Here is a 22138-nt window from a genome sequence, read left to right on the forward strand (position 1 = left end):
GGGTTAATCTCAGCATTTTATATATATATATATATATATATATATATGATGTTTATAACAGTGGAGCATATCTCAACATTTATGTGAGAATTGTATTTTAGTAATAAGAAAGGATTGTATGGAACAACCCACATGTTGACTATATATTGTCGAAACATTCTTTCTGCAAGTCGCAAAAAATTCCTCTGATGAGATTAGCGTTGCAATTTGAAACAATAATATTCTCTGCACGAAACATGTTTTTGTTGCCCATATTTATGATGTTCATTTCTTAGTATATTATCTTCCCATCCAAGTTCACCAAAAGGGAATAACAGAGGATATTGTAGAGGATCATAAAAATAAAAATAGTCTGGTATCATTAATAGTTGATCTGATCGTGATCGAATCTATACACTCCATTGTTTATATTGAAACGTACAAATCCAATAAAATAGAAATATTTTTATTTTTTTGCAACCAATAGATCATAATTCAGTTATCAGGATAATTTGATACACTCAATAAGCAAAATCATAACCTCAATTATGTCAGCCTTTGTTATATATTACATATGTAAAGCCTTTAAAAATCCTACACCTAAGCGAACTCCCCATTTCAAAGTCGCAAGAGAGAATGTTCAGGTAGACATTACAATAAAAACAAATTAAATATTCAAATCGTAATGAAAATAAATTTAACAATCACAAAAAAGAAATACATTTAAAAATTAGAGTACCCATTTTGAGAGGTTGAGAAGGCCACGTGATTGTTTCTTAACCTATTTATAGGACTTCTAAACCTAATTAAGATATAGAATCTCTCTTAAAATGTCATATATATATTCAGTTATTCATTTAAGAACTGCCTTGATTGTATGTTTGGGGTTTGGGGGGTGGGGTTGTTTTGATTTTCGTGAAGGCACCCGCTCCTTGAGCGCCTGCCTTAGCAGCTAAGGCACCCAAACTGCCCAGGCACTCGAATTCGTTTTTTTGAACATTGTGCAAGATATGAATTACCATAATAAAAGAAGACATACTTATCACAATAAATGGATGGAATTTTGACGCAGTATAAAATTTACCGGTGAATACCACTTGGCAAATTAACCCCGTTTAAGAGAGAGAAGAAAATTACAAGAAGAAAGAACAAAACGCGTGGATACAAGTATTCCGGCACAGGCCTATAAACACAAGAGAAGAAATAACACCCACAAACAGGCCTCCCTCTCTACAAGAAACACTTTCTTTATTCCAAAAAACTCAATCTCCCATTACATGGTGCGTGACTTCTTTTATATATTTAAAATCTCATGTGACTCTCAAAAGATAATCCCTGATTTCTTTCCCAACTAAAAATACAAAATAATAACTAATAAAAAATATATTTATCTTTAGATTCTTTCCATATTCTTCAATCCAATTTCCCAAAAGGTAACTACAACACCCTTCATCCTTACCACGTAGATGACTCATTATCTTCCCTAATTTCAAGCCAACCCAAAAAGATAACACTCCCTTTAAAATAAGAAGCAAAATATATTTCCTAAAAGCTAAAGATAAACACCTTGTACCCCCCTCTAATACTATGAGATAGACTTCCATAAAGGCACACTCCTATGCAACTCGTACAAATCTCTTATTTGCTTTTGAAACAAGACTCCAAACATAAATGGAATAATTCTACATTCCAAAGAAAATACGGACCACTAAAATACAACTAAAGAGTTACCTTTTCTAAAAAAATATACTTCTTAAAATATAGACTTTCAGTAAAATAAAATAAAAAAAAGATCGTAATCGTAATAAATAAAAATAAAAAGCCTGCCCAATCTCTAAAAATAAAATTAACAAAAATAAAATTTAAAATTTGCAGCATCCAAATTTTTATTTGCATCAAATTTGGAGTCTCAAAATCAATTTTTATATCCAATTATAAAATTTTTTATTTTAAAAATAGTTTAAATCAAGTGAATCTATAAACATTTGAAGATGTTGAAAATGGATGGTGTAGATAATATGTTGTAAGATACACTATTTATGAGTCTCAAAATCTTTTTAATTTTCATAGTCATACATCTTGATGTCGAGATGATCAATCACATGATTTTTCAACATTACAACAACTGGATTTTTTTGGTGAATCCGTAGTTCTACATTATAAGGTTGCAACCTTATAAAAACTTTTACCTATAAAGTAGTTCTACATTAGGTTGCAACCTTATACAAACTTTTACCTATAAAAAATGACAGTCTTTAAGAAAAATATGTAGACTAGACGGATTTGAACTCTACAGTGCTAAGAGAAATGCATTAGTACAAACCGTGTACACGTTAAATCATATACGACTTAAATTTGGAGTGTTAATTTGAATAAAGCTTACTAAAATGTTGTACTTTCTACTCGGCCAAACTCACCTCACCCATAGGGTTTGGCTGATTTACTCGGCCGAGCCCGAATGGTCTCGGCTGAGTCTCAAAACGCATGGCACCATAAGAGCCATTTGTTTATGGTTTTATGTGATGGGTGTTCCCTTCTATATAAATGGAGACATATCGATGTGATGAACAAATTACTTGAGGTTATCTATGTATTTACTATTCAAGTTCAGTTATATCTAAAGACTAGCCTAGGAACTTCAGGCTTTTGAGACAAATATCAAAAAGCTTTGCCTATTCCAACTTACATCAGGTACGCCATAAACCATCAGATGTTAAAGGGATATGGTTTGTGTATCGCTTAGGCTTTAAGAAAATAAAGTAAAGTCTTATTTTGAATCCTCGTCCGGAAAGCACTTTATGCCTTGGAAATTTCTATGATGGCTCCCAAATCAATTATCAATACCCACTATGAAATAGATGGCCTAGATATTGTGTTACAATGTACAATATTTTTAGAGTCTAAAACCCTAATTTTTTACAACCATAATGGCAAAGGCTGAGACGATCGATTTCAAGATCTTTTGATCTCAGAACTACAATTTTCAAAGAGTTTTGAGATGAGGCTTTACTTATTTTGATAGGGTTGCATCCCTAGGAAATCATTTTCCGAATTAAATAGTATCTTATTAATGCTAGCATAGGGTCCTATAATGTTGAAATGACAAATATGAATAATTCTTTCTTACAGCCTAAAGCTGCGCTATAGAATTTGGGTTTGGTGATAGCGAAATCACCATACCTATATTTTTTTTTAAAGTTCAAAGGTATTATGGCAAAATGAAAGTGGACTTTCTTGAGAAACAAGAAAGTGATATCTATATAATATCCTATCCTTTTGAAGGTCACCCCTTTGGGATTTATGAAAATGGAGCTTCAAAGATGGGGATTGGTCTCTAAGAGAGAAAGAGACTTGGCTTTCAAGGGAGATGCGGTATTCTCATGAGTTTTGGGTTGGTAAGGCAACCATTTTTAAAGAGAGAAAATCTCTCGATTACTCTCGAAGTTATCTTTCCCGTAGTGGTACTGCAGTGGAAAAGAAAATATTGATCGACAGTGTTGCTCGGTCAAAAAAACAAGTTTAGAAAAGAAGATCGGTGATGATCTTTTACAAATGTTTCGAGAGGGGTATATCTCTTGTAACCCAAAATTTTAATCTTCATTGTGATAGTGATAGCTCGAGCACATCAGCTGCATATGTTGATCGTGTCCAAACTATACAATCATTAGAATCAACAATTAGTACAAAAGGTGCAAGATTTGATGATTGTTAGAAGTTCATTATGGAGCAATTTTCAAGAATTTGGAACATGTTGAAGAAGTAGAACGTATGAGGTCTCCTATGGTTGATGAAAGTTTAGCAACTAAAGAGGATGAAAATGGGCTTCATTGTGAAATCGTCAATGTAAAAAACCCTGTTCGGCCAATCACAAAAGGGCGGCCTCCTGAAAAAAGGTTAAAGCCCCATGTTGAAATTCCCAAGAAACCTAGATATTGTAAGGTTCCTTCATGTAGCCAATTTGGCCATGATTATAGGAAGTGTCCATTAAAAAGAGGTTAATTTAGTAGGTAATCATTATATGTTAGAGAACATAATTCTTGGTATGATGTTGACACAATTTTGGGGATATAAATGCTACTTTGCTTATGAGATTTTTGAGCATTTACATCCGACAACTTTGTATATGTAATTTTGGAGATGTGCATAATGACTATTGTAAGGTTGAAATGTGGATGCAATATTTATGTTGTGTCTCAAATATAATGAACATATTTTTACTTGATTAAATGCTCTATCTTTTGTTAATTCTTTAAATAGGATTTCAAGCAAAGCATCAATCTTTGTTCTTTGTGAATGTGTTGGGTCAGGGACTGCATTTTCCAATTTGATATTGAGGTATCGCAGGCACAGCAGGGTAGCAATGCTTCGGTTCTTTAAACTCACAAGATCATAAGGTCACAGTAGGGCAGCTCCTTATGAATGTGTTGGGGCAGTGATTGCATTTTCCAATTTGATATTCTGGTATGACAGGCACAACAGGCCAGCAATGCTTCGCATCTTTATACTCACAAGATCTTAAGGACATAGCAGGGCGGCAATGTAATTCAAACATACAAGTCACTTTTCCTTTTCTTTTGCCATTAAAATTAATAATTTGCCTGAACAACAAAGAAAATAATGTTTGATGCCAACAAGAAAGCAAAGAGAAATGAATATGTTAAAGAATATGGACTTTGGATGTAAAAGCCACCCATTTCGCTATCTCGGCTGATTAAGTTCATGCAAGTGAAGGTGGGGTTCCTTGTCAAAAATAGCCTTCCCATTTTTTCAATTATGTTTTGAGAGAGAAGGAAGAAGCTGGGATGACAAATAAATGAGAGCCGGATTGCGGTTCGATTGATGCAGGTGGTCACGAAAACTATACTACACTTCCTTAGGCTAGTTCATTAGGTCTTGTCCACCTCCCGAAGGGTTTCTATCGCTTAATTGTTGGTTCACTAGCATTCTGCAATGTGAAAAGGTGCAAGGAGGCTAGACTTCAAATCAAGCAGAGTGAGGACAAGGAACCACAAGGAGGATAGACTTCAAATCATAGCAGAGTGAAAACGAGGAACCACAAGGAGGCTAGACTTCAAATCATAGCAGAGTCAGGACGGGGAAGCACAAAGTTCCACAACCTTGGTAGTATAAAGCACTAGTCTCCAGGCTATTTACTGTTTATTCTGCATTATAAAAGTAATTCAGTGGCAAGAAAAAAATTCCAGACACTTACAAAGAGAGCCTCCAGTGAATATGTATGATTTGGTGTGTTCCTTGGATGGAAGAAAGGCACAAGTTAAGATGCGATTGGAGGTAAGGAAACAAGGAAGCCCTTTTTTAATGTCGAAATGCCCGCGTAACTCGGCTAGGCCAAGAGCCGAGAACCTTGGCCAACTTGATTTTCTTTACACTACGAGTCGAAAAAATCAGCAATGTCCTAGTGGAAAAATTGTAAAATTTACTGTAAATTGGACCATGAAACTCAAGCCAATGACTTGTTAGAGGTGGCATGTGAGCTAAACAAGAAGTTAACAAATTAATACTTAAATGCCATTCATGAAAGATATACGGGATACATTTTTGGACACGGTTTCAATGAGTCCATGTAGAAATAGGTCACTCTGACTTAATTTTTAAGGACTTATAATCTCTGACATGGAGATCATGAATACGAAAAAATAAATAAATTTTGAAAATTAGAAATAGTAATTCTATTAAGAAAACATTTGGAGCGTTAGTTTCAATTGTTTTTAGATGGACCACCTATTTGCGTCCATCTTTAAGATGGATGCTTCATACCTTAGAACTGCATATTGTAGAAATGTGGTCTAGCCCCCGTGAAACAATTTTCCAAGATTTTTTGGCTAAGTCTTTCGAAATTGTTAAAGCATCATTCAGCCTCATCTAGTGAAGGTCTTGTATCTGTATTTATAATTTCACATATATCACGACCATTGAGTCTTCACTTTCAAGAAGTATTGACCGGTTCATACTTTATGATCTTTGTGTTGAATAATAGATTACTAGCTAAATTGTGTGCGTTGCACATATGCAATTACTTGTAACAGATTAACTAAAGGAAAAGTGTTATATAAGGTTGCAACTATGAAATGTAGAATACAGATGCATCTCAAAAATCCATTGGAAAAGGTTGTTTTAGTTTTGAAAAACCTGGTAATTGACCATCTCACGATCGAGATGTATCAATACGAAAAAAAAAAAGAAACATTTTGTCTTAGAAATAGTGCTTCTTGCAACATATTGTCTATACCATCATATTCAAGATTTTCATATGTTTATAGATATACTCGATTTTAACGATTTTTGGAGTTTAAACATTTATAATTAGATATAAAAATAGATTTTTAGATAATTCTAAGAATTTTTTACATTAAAATTAGATGTTATGACAAAATTTGGTGGTGCACCTAAATTGGATTGTTTAAGGTTGCAACCTTATAGAAATCACACCATTAACTAAATATTCAATTATCAAAGAACTTTATTATTAATAATATTTGGTAAATCACAAATCACCTCTTCGATAATAGAAATTTTTAACTGCTAATCATTTTTATGAAAATAAATTTTCTAAACTCTAGGTTTCCCGAAATAATATTTTAAGAGATTATTTCTTTCTCTACTATTCAAAAACTCTTCCATGAAAATCTCTCATCTCTCTTAAAATCTCTCATTCTCTATCTCTTGTGCATGTTATCTCTTTCTTTTCTTTTGACAATGTTATAAGCTCTTTATTGAATATATGCTTAACAAGCAATAGATTACATTATGGAAATTAATGCATTAGAGATAGACAGAGAAGATAAAGAGACTCCATGCTTTGCACAATGATACGCCTCATGATTTGCCTCACGATTTGTATGAGAGTAAGAAATCCTTAACTCGGGTAGCACAAAGATCAATGATTTTCAACAAAAAAAACATGCAACGACCAAGGCACCCTTTGCTCCTTCTTACACAATTTAATGATATTAAAAGAATCCCCTTCATTCAAAATATCCCCTTAGAAGCCTCTATCAATAATAATATGTAATCCTTGTAGAAGAGAAGCGATATCTACATGTGTAGCCATCGTAGAACTGGAAGGCCCAGCATAAGAAAAAAGAACAATAACATCATGGTCTTGAAGTAGACCACCAACACCAGCAACCCTTGGATTGCCCAAGGAACTGCCATGAAAATTTAGTTTTAGACAACCCTCTGGGGGCAAATTCCAAATCACACGAGGATGGCCCAAATAAGAAAATGATGTAGCTAAATTCTTTGGTCTAAATTGATATCAACCCATGAAAAACCACGACCCTCCAAAGTGGAACGATGACGCCTTTTTTAGGTAGACCTGCAGTACATAGATGGTTAATAGTTCCAAGGAGATTCTCTGGTAGCATAAAGTTTATTAAAAGCCCCATGCGAAATATTGCAAGCAAAATTTCAATGTAAGAAGAGAGTGAAAACCAGTCTCCGCATTGCATTTGCACATAAGATAGACATTCATAAGAATTCTACCCCTTTTGCGTAGATTTTCAATAGTGAGGCATTTATCTTGCATAGCTAACCATAGGAAAGCATGGATTTTGCCTGGAATTGGCAATTTCCATACCAAACCTAGGCTACAATTGGACCAACAAACATGATCATGATAAAGAAGGTTATAGTCTGATTTAACATAAACTGGCCCTCAGGTTCAGATTCCTAAACAATCTCATCTGCAGTGTTATCAGAAAGTTAGACATCCTCCAAATTTTTAAGTAACTTTTGACTCTACAAAATGATATAATTTGGTAACATGTTATAAATGCACGTAAAATTCGAAACCAGACCCCCTGTAGTATGTGTAGCAAGATCGAAGTCCTTGCAGCTAGACGTGTTTCTTTGGCAAAAAGGTCCGGAAATAGAGAAGAAAGAGATACATCAGCTTTTCAAAATTTCTCACAATAGTGAGATCTCACTCTATTTTTGAAGATATGCTATCCTCTCTTTCTCTTCCCTTTCTTCCCCTAAAGTATACTTACTCTCTTTCTCTCATCCCTCTCTCACTCTATCATATTTTAGAAGATTGAGCTCTTTCTCTCTCTCTTCCCTTAGAATTAGGAATATTCTATCTCCCACACTCTCTATTTAAGATATCAAAATGCTGTGGAGAGTATATAAGAGTATATATTTCAAAATTTTGATCAAACAGAAGGTCCTAACATAGTTTTTGAAGGTTGTTGCAATATCAATATATATATATATATATATATATATATATATAGTCTTTCCAAGCCCTATAGGTGAAAATGAATAGTGATTTCTCCTACCCTCATCACCGTACAAATCGGAATTGCCTGAAATTTGGAGGATATGTACATCTTACTGAGGAACATTTAATAAAAATATAAAAACAAATATCCGCAAAAACTAAATAGACCGAATTACCCTCAAAATGTTTCAGGGGTTTTTTGTAAATTTCTTTCAAGCAAATTTTTTTTTATAATATTCGAAGATTTCCCTATTTTTGATGAATACATGCTCCAAATTACAAGTCATTATGATTTATAGAAAAAAAAATGAAAAATGAAATACTACTGGACAATCATGACCGCGTGATGATCTATGGACGGTGATAGGGGTAGGTGAAATCACTGTTCATTTTCGCTTATCATCTTTGCGTAGTGTTTTCTATATGTATATATAACACTTGCTACACACGTGATTAAAGAGCGTTGACTATCTAATGAGAACAAAGTTTTTAGAAAAAAAAAGATATGAAATATGTATATACTTATTGTTCCAAACCTAAAAAATAATATTTATGTGGAAAACTCACTAAAATTTTGAAGTAGAGTAAAAATCTGTAATTATTTTAATTGCTTATAGTTTTTGCTTGTTTTTTGTTAGCTCAAATAGAATACCCACAAAATAAGATACTGTATAATTTAATTCAAAGCAGGTTCTTATAACCTTTAAAAAAAATAATTACACACCTCGACAAAAGCATGGTTTCTCTTACCTTAAAGATTAATGTGTTCCTCATTTTTCATAAAATGGGAAGATCACCTAAAAAAATACAAACATAGGTAATAAAAAATAATAATAATACGACTAATCGTCGACATAGAGTCTGTTAAACTTCATTCAATGGTAAAAAATATCTGAAATTCACAAAATCCACATGATAATATGAAAGAGAGGGCAGGGGATTGCTTTATAATTATTATTGCATTAATAATTTATAATGTATAACCAAGTAACCATCACTATAAGACATATTAAAAATGAAGATTAATAATAAAAAAAAAGGGATGAATGTCGTTCATCACCTTCACCAACTGGAAAATAATAATAATAAGAATAACATGCAGAAATCCAAAAAATAAAAAAATTCTTTTACAACGTAATTTAGTTATCAGGGGAATTTCATACACTCAATAAGCAAAATCATAACCTTAAATATGCCCACCGTTGCTATATATTGCATATGCAAAGCCATTAAAAATCCTACACCTAAGCGAACTCCGCTTTTCAATGTAGCAAAAGAGAATGTTCAGGTAGACAATACAATAAAAACAAATTAAATATTCTATCTCCATGAAAATAAATTTAACAAACACATAAACACAAAAACAAAGGCATTTAAAAAATAGTGTATCCATTTTGAGAGGTTGAGAGGGGCACGTGAAAGTTTCGTAACCTATTTATAGGACTTTTAAACCTAATTAGGATATAGATTCTCTTAGAGAGAGATATTTTACGTGAGGAAATAATAAGTATAGATTTTAAGATACAGGTGAAATATAGATTGCTCCCTCTCTCTCTCTTTCCCTAAAATATGCAAACTCGTATCTACTAAGCTCCTTCTTTCTCTCTCTACTATGCTATTTCTCTCCCTCTCTCTCTTATACATATTCTCTCTTCCTTTTCTAACTCTTACCTATTTTAGAAGGCATGATATGTTTAGATAATGATATAATATGGTAATTAATGAGATTACTCTATCTCTCATTTTCCCCGAAAATTTATGCATTCTCTTTTTCTCTTCCCTTTCTTACCCTAAAGTATACGTACTCCCTCTCTTCCTCTCACACTTTCCTATTTTAGAAGATTGATCGTGAGAGATATTTTAGTTGAGGAAATAGTAAGTATTCACGCATGGACAAAGAAAGAGAGAGAGAGAGAGAAACACAACACACCTTGCTGCATGAAAACAAAAAATTAACGTACACTTTTTGAGCTGTTGAGAGGGGTACGTGAAAGTTTATTAACCTCTTTATAAGACTTCTAAACCTACTTAGGATATAGAATCTCTCTCTTATAGAGAGATATTTTAGGTGAAGAAATAGTAATTACAGATATTAAGATATGGGTGAGAAATAAATTGCTCTCTCTCTCTCTCTAAAATATTCACGCACTTATCTATCACTCTCTAATATGATCTTCCTCTCTCTCTCTCTCTCTCTCTCTCTCTCTCTCTTCATTCTCCCAGTCTTCCCTATTTTAGAATATCAGATATGTTTAGATGAGGGTATAATATGGTAATTTTTTAGATTACTCTCTCTTTCCCCCAAAAAATTTGTGTTCTCTGTCTCTCTTCCATTTCTTCTCCTAGAGTATACGTACTCTCTCTCTTCCCTCCCTCACTATTTCCTAGTTTAGAAGATTGATCTTGAGAGAGATATTTTAGATGACGAAATAATAAGTATAAATTTTTAAGTTATAGGTGAGATATATACTGCTCTCTCTTTCTTTCCCTAGAATATGCATGCACTTATCTATCTCTCTCTAATATGCTCTTTCTCTTTCTCTCTTATACATAGTTTCTCTCTCTCTCTCTTCGCTTATCACTCTTCCCTATTTTAGAAGATGTGCTACATTTAGATACGTATATAATATTGTAAGTTAGGAGATTATTCTCTCTCTCATTCCTCCTAAAATTTAGGCATACTCTCTCTCCCCCTCTCTTACTTTCATCTTTTGCAAAATTGAGCTCTTTCTCTGTCTCTCTCTTCCTTTAAAGCTACGAATGTGTCCTACAACCTCTATATAATTAGGGACCCTTCTTATTTTGACGACATGTGTCCACCCTTTAACTCTTGCTTAATAATGTAGTATAGATAAACGTTAATAAAATATGTTGTATTATATTATATACATATATATATATATATATATATATATCCAACATTTCACTACCAAAAAATAGTCCCTGATAGTAAATTATCAATTAAAAAAACCAGAAAAAGGAAGATCATGAAAATAAATCCTACATTCTGGCTCCTTTCTCATATGAAAAAAAAATCTGCAAAAACTTGGCAAAAGTATTGGAAGAAGGGTTCAACATATATCGGTTTACTCATCATAAATAACTTTAATAGTTTTCCACAATAATACTATATAAGTTGATGCCCATACTAAATGCGAACAATATTATACAATTATGTGCGGTGCACAATCCACCTCTACCTTGAATACAAAGCGACATCGTATAAAGTGACATGAATATTAAACATATCCATCATAAAAAACTAGTCCCATATTGCAAACATCAAATAGGGGGCAAATTGAAAGAAATGTAATGCATTACAGTATGAATAACTGTATGGCATAATTTTTCCATTCTTTTGGATGAGGTTTCTACAGGTGCTATGGAGAAAAATAAAGCCACACCACCAAACCCGGCCAAGTGAGGCGGATTTTACATTGAAAATGCCTATGATGGTAAAAACATTATTTTAAGTACTCGTTATAAAAACTAAAAGCTCAAAAAGAACAAGGTTTCTATGAGTCCTTGAACAAAGGAGCCCCTTTTTTAAAAAAAAATGAAGAAAAAACATAATATGTATAATTAGTGGGCTTGTTTCTACAAACCACGACAGACATACAAATCCACAACATAAAACTAAAAGAAACCGGGAATTTTCTTTCCAGGTTACCTGGGGTCTTAGCGCCCTAAAACATAAAAATAGATCAATGTGCACGATCTTATTGATATTGATTAATTGGAAACTGTGCACACACAGATTTCTAAATAAAAGGCAATTTACTCTACCTACTAAAGTCCTTTTGAAATTGCGAGGAGAGACTGCAACAAACTTCTCATGTGGGAAACAAAAATGATTTCTAGAATAGTGCCTAAGATTTTAATATAGGAAGCCTTTCTAACCACTAAACAAATAATCATAATTCAGAATTAAAAGTTATATGTAATAATTGCTTTTGTAATATGCAATCCATATATGAACAAATAAATAGAATGAAGTAATCCACATAAACAGACATTTGAATAAATCAAGTCTTAAACTTATGTGAAAAAATCCTATCAAGCATCAACCGTTATCAATATCAACAAATTCAACAAAGAAGATTTATACCAAGTGATTGAAAACAATAAAAAGTAGTTGACAAGTACCTAATGAATGAGGTCTAGTCAAGAAAAGTTGTATGAAGATAGTTTGGTTTGAAGTGCATAACCCTAATGAAATTGCAACAATCGTAAGATTACTCTATATAACAATAAAAATAGATATACTCATAACTTGAACGAACTATGTGAAAGAGTTTGTAGAAAGAAGAAATTGAAAATGTTTATCAATCTAGGAGGCTCATATGTTGTCTAGGCTGGACAAAAATATATACAAAAATTTACAGTCTGGAAAGTCCAAATATAAACAAGAATGTTACATATCCAGAAGTTCAAAAATTTATATTCTTAAGATGAGGCTGCACTTTCTTGATTGGAGGTGTCTTCAGCTGTATGATCATCTAAAATAAGTCATTCGACCAGGTGACTTTGTTGTAGGGTTGTATTCTGCACTAGTCCGCAAATAACCATTATGAAATAACTATATTGGTGTTTCATCCTCCAAAGAATGCTCTCCATAGTTTCATTAGTAATTTGTATGGTTTAATAGAGGCTACATATTTAAATTTATAGTTTCAATGGTTTTTTGGGTCCAAAAGTAAAACAAATGAAAGATATTGACTAAGGTATTTATTCCTTAGGCAAAACTCATTCTTCGGCGGCAAACATGCCGATCAATTGCTCTATTTGTTCATTGACAAAGTCACTCTAATAGCATAGTTTTTGTTGTCCCTTACCAGAACTTCTATCATGAATCTCTACATTTTGAAAGAAAGTCAGGAACATTTGTTTTACAATAATAAGCATAATAAATATCTATATGTTCACTTACTGTACCTTTTTTTTTTGGCTTTCATTATGAATATGGCATGAGGGATAGTCAAAGGCTTCAATAGCTTCAGGAGGCTTTCCCTTTGAGCATTTCCAGCAACTTTTATACTATGATTTCACCCTTGGGAATATTTGAATGATGGTGTCTTTGAAGGAGCCCTTTTTTTTTGCGTGGGAGCTACCACTTCTAGAATGAAAGCCTACTTATATTATATTACATACTCTATTAGAGTTATAGGTTAGGTAGGCTACAACAAACGTAAACCAAGACCCCGGTCCTATTCAAGCTTTCTTTGCTAATGTTTCCAAAGAGAACCTACGGTTGTGTACTTCCACAAATACTAGCTCAGCTGTTACGTAAGAGATAATTACTGCTTTATGTTGTAAATACGTGTTGTGCTATTGTAAACAACAATGAAACATATAGAAATAAAACTATACTAAGAAGTACATGCATTCATTTACATGTAGTATATATTATTTAATAGATGTGAATTTAGTTTTTAGTTAAAATTAAAAAATGTTAGAAAATTATGCCATAACGAATTTGTGGAATATGAGGCTGACCATACGAAGAAGATGTACCTGTCTGACAATGTCAATAGTGATTTGTTGAATGGAAACGAAAGACCGTTGCTCTACTGGTCTTCTCATAGAGAAAACAAAAGAAGAAGCTGATGTAGAAGCTAAAGCAAAAAGTTTCCTGAGTATTTAGTTTTAAGAGTGAACGATGCAAAAAATAGTTTTATAGAGATGCAATTATCTACAGAAATAGTTATATAAAATTATTGTGCGTTAAATGAATTTATAATATAAAAAGAAGCCATCGAAGACTGAAACATTGGATCTCTCGAAGATGTAATTATCTTTGTTAGTTGTTTGAAGCTTCCTTGAATATCTGGTAATTGTCTTTCGCCATAATTGGCTGAAATTTGATATACATGCATCCATATTTGATGAGGTTACAAGCATCCTCTAAAACACAACAGCAATAAGTATGACGCAATTTGTATTTCCCAATATTACATTACTCATCATAATGTTGCCTATGCCATATAGTCGAAAAACAATTCTAACAACATCGTATAAAATTTGGTATACGAAAGGAAAATTTTATAAGAAAAAAATTTAGAACAACTTACCAATAATTGCTTCTATGTCAAAACACTAGTGTAAATAATATTTTGTATGTTGCAATCCTTTTTGTTCTCAAATATCCTTGGCTAAATAATTTTTTTTTTATTTTTTGGTGAAGTTTTTCTTGGCAATGCAACATAAAGTCGTCCATGTGTAAAAACAGCTTTGGGTAAGTATAAATCTATATTATGGTTTGTCAGTCCCTGTGATTTATTAATAGTCATTACAAAAGCTAGCCGAAAATGAAATTGCTTTCTTTTGAATTGCACAGGTAAAAAAAAATTCTCCGATGGTTGCATTGGAATTCTTGAAAGGAAAGCTATTTGCTTTGAAGTATTGCCTATGGTTATTTGTGCTTCAATTGTGTTTCTGTGAAATGTTTTGCAAATGAGTTTAGTGCCATTGCATAAGCCTTGTTTTGGATTTAAATTGTGAAATAGTAGTATAGGTTCATTCTTTTTGAGTGTTAATGTATGCAGCGGTAAGCCATTTGGTTTTGAAGTGTTAAATAATCTTTAGGATATAAAGTGTATTTATCATCAGTAGCGAGAATCAAAACTACAATATGAATGTTCTTCCCTTAGAAAATACGATATGACTGTCATTTATGTCGTCTACAATTTCATTTGTAATGGCTAATATACATGAATCTTTAATGAGTGGACAATTTGACTGTAAAGGATTGAGGTCACTAAATATTGTCTTTGAAAACGAGTACATTGAATTAATGGTATTATTAGCCTTATATATCAAATGACTTGTAGTTAAGGATAAAAGTTATCATATGTTTTTTCTATTCCATTTGTAATACACAGACATTGACTTGTTTGTTCTCCTCACTTGTTTATTTGTTTCCATCACTTGTTTGTTTTATCACTTTCTTGGTCGTTCTCTCCTTCACTGGTGTTTGTCTTCTCTTATTTTTTTTCAGGTGAAGGACTTTAATTTTACATCATAGAAAGGACTTAGGCAATAGTTAACTACATCTGTTCTTTTACCTTTCAGAATTACTGGTAGAACTTGTTTAAAATCACTTCCAAGTACAATTGTTTTTCCTCCAAACAAATTATCACTCGACATTATATTTTGTAAAGATCGATCTAAACACTAGAAGGCATATTTTTACATATGATTAAAGTTTTTGTCTTACAAGTTTTACCAACTTACTATTATTTCCAATGTTACATGTTGATGCAATCATTGGATTTTAAATCTTGAATGTGTTGTTGTTTCACCGATATGATAAGTAGTTGCGATACCTGATGATGCAGTAGCTAATGCTTTTTCTACGAAACGTTGGGAATGTTTATCGATATAGAAACGGTTTTGCCATTCCTTTCAGGTCCATCAGATTGTAGACTTATAATTTTCAATTGCCTCGATAATTATGTTATATGTGTGTCTTTGTTTGGTCTTTATATGTAAATGTAAATTTCTTTCTTCTTCTGAGACATTAATAATTTTTTGTTCTTTTATATGGCTTGAGACATCCTGATTAGTTCTAAAGTTAAATCCAAGTCTCAGAAGTTGAAAATCAATTATTGTTTTATCTAAATGCGTCATGAGGTTATTTATTTAAAGAACCAAGGTCTCCTCAATTATGCTATCTACAATATCCGTTTATTTGTGGTCATCAATCATTGCATTATAGAAAAAATTCCAAAGTACTTTATTATTAGTTGATTCACAATATGTTAATATAAATACTAATAAATGTCATAAAGAAGAAGGCATTTTGTAATTAATGCATTCTATGAGGTCATTATTCCCTTCGAGAAGATGTATTTTTAAGTACGTTTTTAAAAACTTTGACGTATATAATTATCAATGGTGAGAAGGCTTTCGTATGAGGTGGGTCCTTTAATATGATTCAATAGTAATTGTTGCAATTTTCCTCACCATCCATTCGGTTAGCCAATTTTTTCACTCCACGAATATTTTTAAGGAAAATCTTGGTACGTTGCTCTCTCTTGTAACGGATACTAGGAGAAGACTAGGAGAAGAGCCTTACAATAATCAATGCCTAAATCTATATATAAAAAAAGATTGCAAATTAATGAAGAGTAATAAATTTTAATTTATATGACGTACTTGTTCGCATCAAAAAACTTTTTCAGCCCTGTTTTACATATATTAGGATCTCTTAAGATATTATGTAAAAGTTGTTGTTTATTGAAATGTATTGAATGTTGGTTTGGTAGATAGACGATTGACACATGTGGCTCAATTCAAATCCAACTATCCTCCGAAAAGTTGGGAATCTCATTTTCGACTATTATCATTATCTGGAATAATAACAACTTGTAGTTTGTCATGCCCAATAAATATATATATATATATATATAAGAAAATTCTGAGAATAGCCCACTTGCTCCTAAGAACATACGAGCCCAACGGCCCTGATCGAATCTGGGCCGATCTGACGGTCATGACCTCATTTCGTGATTGAACTTTAATTTATCTTCTATGATTCAAAATAACTTGAAATTTTATGTGTACATTCTTCTCATCAAGCCACACCTAATAAAAATTAATTAAAAATAATTCGTAAATATTAAATTTACCAAAATACCCCCAAAATACTTCAAGGGTATTTTAGTATTTTTATTTCTTGAAATTGTTTTTTTTGATATTTTTATTAGATTCTCCTATTTTTAAATAATATACTCTTAAAATTTCAAATTATTTGAATTTGTGGAAAAAATGTTAAATTTCAAATACAAAATAAGGTAATGACCATTAGATCGGCTCAGATTCAATCGGCACCATTGGGCTCATATGAAAACAAATGCATTTAAAAAATAGCATACCCATTTTGAAAGGTTGAGAGGGCCACGCTTTGGTTGCTTTACCTATTTATAGGACTTCTAAACCGAATTAAGATATAGAATCTCTCTTAGAGAGAGATATATCAAGTGAGGAAATAGTAAGTATAGATATTTAAGATGTTGGTGAGACATAGATTGCTCTCTCTCTCTCTCTTTCCCTGAAATATGCACGCACCTATCTATCTCTATTAAGCTCTTTCCCTCTTATACATACTCTCTCTCTTCCCTTACTCACTATTCCCTTTTTTGATGATATGATATATTTAGCTAATGATATAATATAGTAATTTATGAGATTGCTCTCTCTCTTTTTCGCTTAAAATTTATGCATTATCTCAATCTCTTCCTTTTCTCCCCCTAAAGTAGACCATCTCTCACTCTTTCCTATTTTCGAAGATCGATCACAAGAGATATTTTAGGTGTGGAAATAGTAAGTAGACACACATGAACACACACACACACACAGAGAGAGAGAGAGAGAAACGAAACACACCAGGCAGAATGAAAACAAAAAAATAATGTACCCATTTTGAGCGGTTGAAAGTTTCTTAACCTGTTTATAAGACTTGTATAACTAATTAGGATACAGAATTTCTCTATTAGAGTGAGATATTTTAGGTGAGGAAATAGTAAATATAGATATTAAGATATGGGTGAAATATAAATTGCCCTCTCTCTCTCCCTGTATGCACACATCTTTTTTTTTCTCTCTAATATTGTCTCTCTCTCTCTCTCTCTTACTTTTATCACTCTTCCCTATTTTAGAAGAAAACATATGTTTAGATAAGGATATAATGTGGTATGTTTAGAGAGTACTCTCTCTCTTTTCCCCTTAAAATTTATGGGTTCCCTCTCTCTCTTCCCTTTCTTCTCCTAAATTACACATACTCTTTCTCTCTATTGCCTCTCTCACTCTTTCCTATTTTAGAAGAATGAGCATGGGAGAGATATTTTACGTGAGGAAATAGTAAGTATAAATGTTTAGGATATAAGTGAGATATATATTGCTCTCTATCTCTCTTTCCCTAAAATATGCACGCACCTATCTATGTTTCTCTAATATACTCTTTCTCTCTCTCTCTTGTACGTACTCTCTCTCTCTTCGCTCTCTCACTCTTCCCTATTTTAGAAGATATGCTACATTTAGATACCGATATAATACGGTAAATTAGGATATTACTTCGTCTCTCAATTCCCCAAAAATTATTGCATGCTCTCTATCTCCCTTTTCTTCCCCGAAAATATAGGTACTTTCTTTCTCTCGCCCCTCTCTTACTGTTGTCTTTTGGAAACTTGAGCTCTCTCTTTCGCTACCTTTAGATTTACGAATGTGTCCTATACCCTCTATACAATTAGGGACCCTTCTTATTTTCGCAATATGTCTCCACCCCTTAACTCTTGATTAATAATGTAGTATAGAAATATTTCAATAAAATATAGTATACTATATATATATATATATATATATATATATGGAAAATGTTTGTGGAGGCCGGTTCATGCATGGAGAATTGGTGAGCCCAACGGCTCAGAAGAGTGCGTCACATTTGAACGGTTAGATAAGTGAGAGTGTTTTCAAATTTTGAAAAAGGGTTGTCAGTTAATACTGACACATCCTGCATGCATGGCAGGGCTCTCTGTCTCTCTCTCTCTCTCTCTCTCTCATCTCACCCTCTCTCCATTTTCATGCTCTCTCTCAACGAAGTAGAGCCCCTCTCTCTCTAGAGAGCATGCTCTATCATTTTCTCATCACAAAACCTCTCTATCTGTCTACAAAACTGAATTAGATAGGCTCTCTCTCTTTCATCTGAGCACAACGAAACACCCTTCTCTCACTTTATAGAGCACACTCTCACTTTATTTCAGTACAACCTCGCTTTAAAGAGAACACTCTCTCATTCTCTCTCAGTAGAACCACTCTCTCTCTCTCTACAGAGCACAACGAAACACATCTAACTCTCTCTACAGAGCACAACGAAGGTAAGCAGTACTGCATTACTGGTTTTAGTTAGCTTTCAGTTTAGGGCTTTCTTTTCATTGCTTTTAGGGCTTTTTCTTCATTGTAGTTTAGGGCTTTTCCTTCATTGTAGTTTAGGTTTGAGATCGGACTAGTTTTGGTAACAAATAATCCCTTTCCCTTGTATTTCAGTGTCCCCTTGAAACCCATTTCCGAAAGCCCTAAACCCTAATTCATCATCCTCTCTTCTTTCCTGCATCTTCTGCAACTCTTTTTGGGCATCTTCTGCTCCGAGTTGATTTTTGCAAGGAACGAGACGAACAAATATAATTATTTGATAATGTAATTTGAGAGCCTTTCAATATTGTAAAACACACTAACATATGTTTCGTGAGAGCTTGTTGTCTAGCATACTGCTACCTTTGGCTCTGGAGCCTACTTTTTTTTTGTTTTAGATGATCTGTTTCATTTTCCCCTTACGTACTCATTTATTTATATATTTATTTTTCGGTTCACAAATCTTATAATCATGCAAGTTATTTTGTACTGTAGTTGTTTATTGTTGCTGCAGTTTGAGCAAAAAATTATAGAATCCATCTAATATATTCTAGTTGCCAATAGAATAAGAGATCGACCCATTCAAGCTCATTAAAAGGCCATAAAATCAATTTTGAAATTAAGAACTCATTATTAATCAGCATTTCCTAAGTTTTACGTAGTGAAGTTATTGCACTTGATCCATAAATATTTTTGTGCTTTGGGAGGTATGGTTACAATATTTAGATGGTTACATTCGTTGTATCTTAATGTGTATCATGATTTAGAATGATGGCCACATGAATAAAATCCTTCTTCCATGTATCAACTTCTTGTTTTGAAAACTATTCACTCAAGGCTGCACAAAGGTTATAGAGATTGCTTAGCACTACATATAAGTAATACTTTGAGCATAAAACTTTACTTCATGGCTTGATTCTTCCCCATAACCAACTACAATAAAAGCTCTAGTAATTAACATCACATCCATAGTGGACATATAAGGAAAGGAGTCTTCTAAAAGCAACTGCATTGTAAAGAAAAAACAAATCTTAATTTTCAGCTTTGCATTTGCAATTTTTCATGAGGTTTGCATTTTCAATCTAGTATGCTAATTGAATTTAAATTTCGGTGTTCAATGAGATGGAAACCAGTAAACATATTTAGTGTTCAAACTAGTGAGTATAGATTGAACCTGAAATAAAATGTGTTTTGTGTAGGGCAATTATAGTATCTGAGATGGACCTCACCATTTCAGAAAGTGTGGCACCACCCATATTTTCGTAGAATGGCAACATGGGGGATAGTGTGGAGCCCATGGAGCATGATCCCTTCTCGATTGTGTTTGTTCTAGTGCTATTTATTTTTACTATTTCTCTTTATGTCCAGGTTGTCACCTCACATTCGGAACATTAAAATTCCAGAAGATGTTGTCAGCAAGATGTCACTTTCTGTGCGATCTAAAATTAACCGAGCTCTTCTTTTTCAAGATGTTTCTCACATAATCAACTTTCGTGGTCCTTCACACTGTCCCTGTTCTGTACGAGAAATACAAAGACCAAGTTGACTCTTGCATAGGTTGTGCTTTGTTTTGCTCTGTAGAGATAGTTAGAGGTTGTGCTTCATTGTGCTCTGTAGAGAGACAGTGGTTCTTCTGAGAAAGAGTGAGATCATGCTCTGTAGAGAGAGGTTGTGCTGAAAAAAAGTGAAACTGTGCTCTGTAGAGAGAGAGGTGCTTCATTGCACTCGGATTAGAGAGAGAGAAGCTGCCTCATTGAGCTCTGTAGAGAGAGATGTTTTGTTATGAGAAAGAGGTAGAGTGTGCTCTCTAGAGAGACAGAGGGGTTCTGCTTCGTTGAGAGAGAGCGTGAAAAGGGAGAGAGGGTGAGAAGAGAGAGAGAGAGACAACCCTACTGTGCATGCAGGTTGTGTCAGTTTTAACTGACAACCTTTTTTCAAAATTATAAAATGCTCTCACTTATCTGACCATTCAAATGTGACCCACTCATCAGAGCCGATGGGGTAACCAATTCTTCATGTGCGAACCGGCCTACACAATTATTTTCCTATATATATATATATATATATGTGTGTGTGTGTGTGTGTGTGTGTGACTTCATATGAGCCGATGGGCTCACCAATTCTGCATGCGTGAACCGCCCTACACAATCATTTTCCTATATATATCTATGTTGTTTTATCCAAAATTTCACTACCGAAAAACATAGTCCCTGATAGTAAATATTAGTAAAAAAACCAGAAATGGAAAATCGTGAAAATAAACCCTACCACTCTAGCACATATCTTACATGAAAATAAAATCTTAAAAAACTTGGCAAAAATATAGGATGAAGGGTTCAACATAAATCATTATATTCATCTTAAACAACTCTAATAGTTTCCCACAATAATACTATTTAAGCATATGCCAATATTATATGCGAATGGTATTATATAATTATGTGCGTTGCACAATCCACTTCTACCATTAATAGAAAGTGACATCTTATAAAGTGACATGAATGACAAACACATCCATTATAAAAAAGTAGTCCAATGTGGCAAACATCAAATAGGAAGCACAAATGAAAAAATTAAAACCATTACAACATGTATGACTGCATGGCATAATTTTCCATTCTTTTAAAATGGATGAGGTTTCTACAGGTGCTATGGAGAAAAATGAAGCCACACCACAAAACCTAGCCAAGTGACTCAAAAATGCCTATGTTGGTCAAAAAACTATTTCAACTACTCATCATGAAAACTGAAGGCACAAAAAGGATAAGGTTTCTATGAGTCCATGTAGAATGACTACCCATTTGCATCCATCTTTAAGATGGATGCCTAGGTGGACCCAAATGGAAAATATAGATCTCATGGTGATCAATTTAAATAATGATGGTACCCATAATGTATTTCATGTTATACTACTTTTTTGTTTGAAAAAACTCCTTTTTTTATTTTTTAGTTTGTAGAGATCCATAAGACGTGGAGATGATTGTTTATAATATCAAAAGTAGAAGTTTT

The sequence above is a fragment of the Amborella trichopoda genome, chromosome 5 (assembly GCF_054954075.1).
Source record: "Amborella trichopoda isolate Santa Cruz 75 chromosome 5, AtrichopodaSantaCruz75HAP2 v2.0, whole genome shotgun sequence".
NCBI lineage: Eukaryota > Viridiplantae > Streptophyta > Magnoliopsida > Amborellales > Amborellaceae > Amborella > Amborella trichopoda.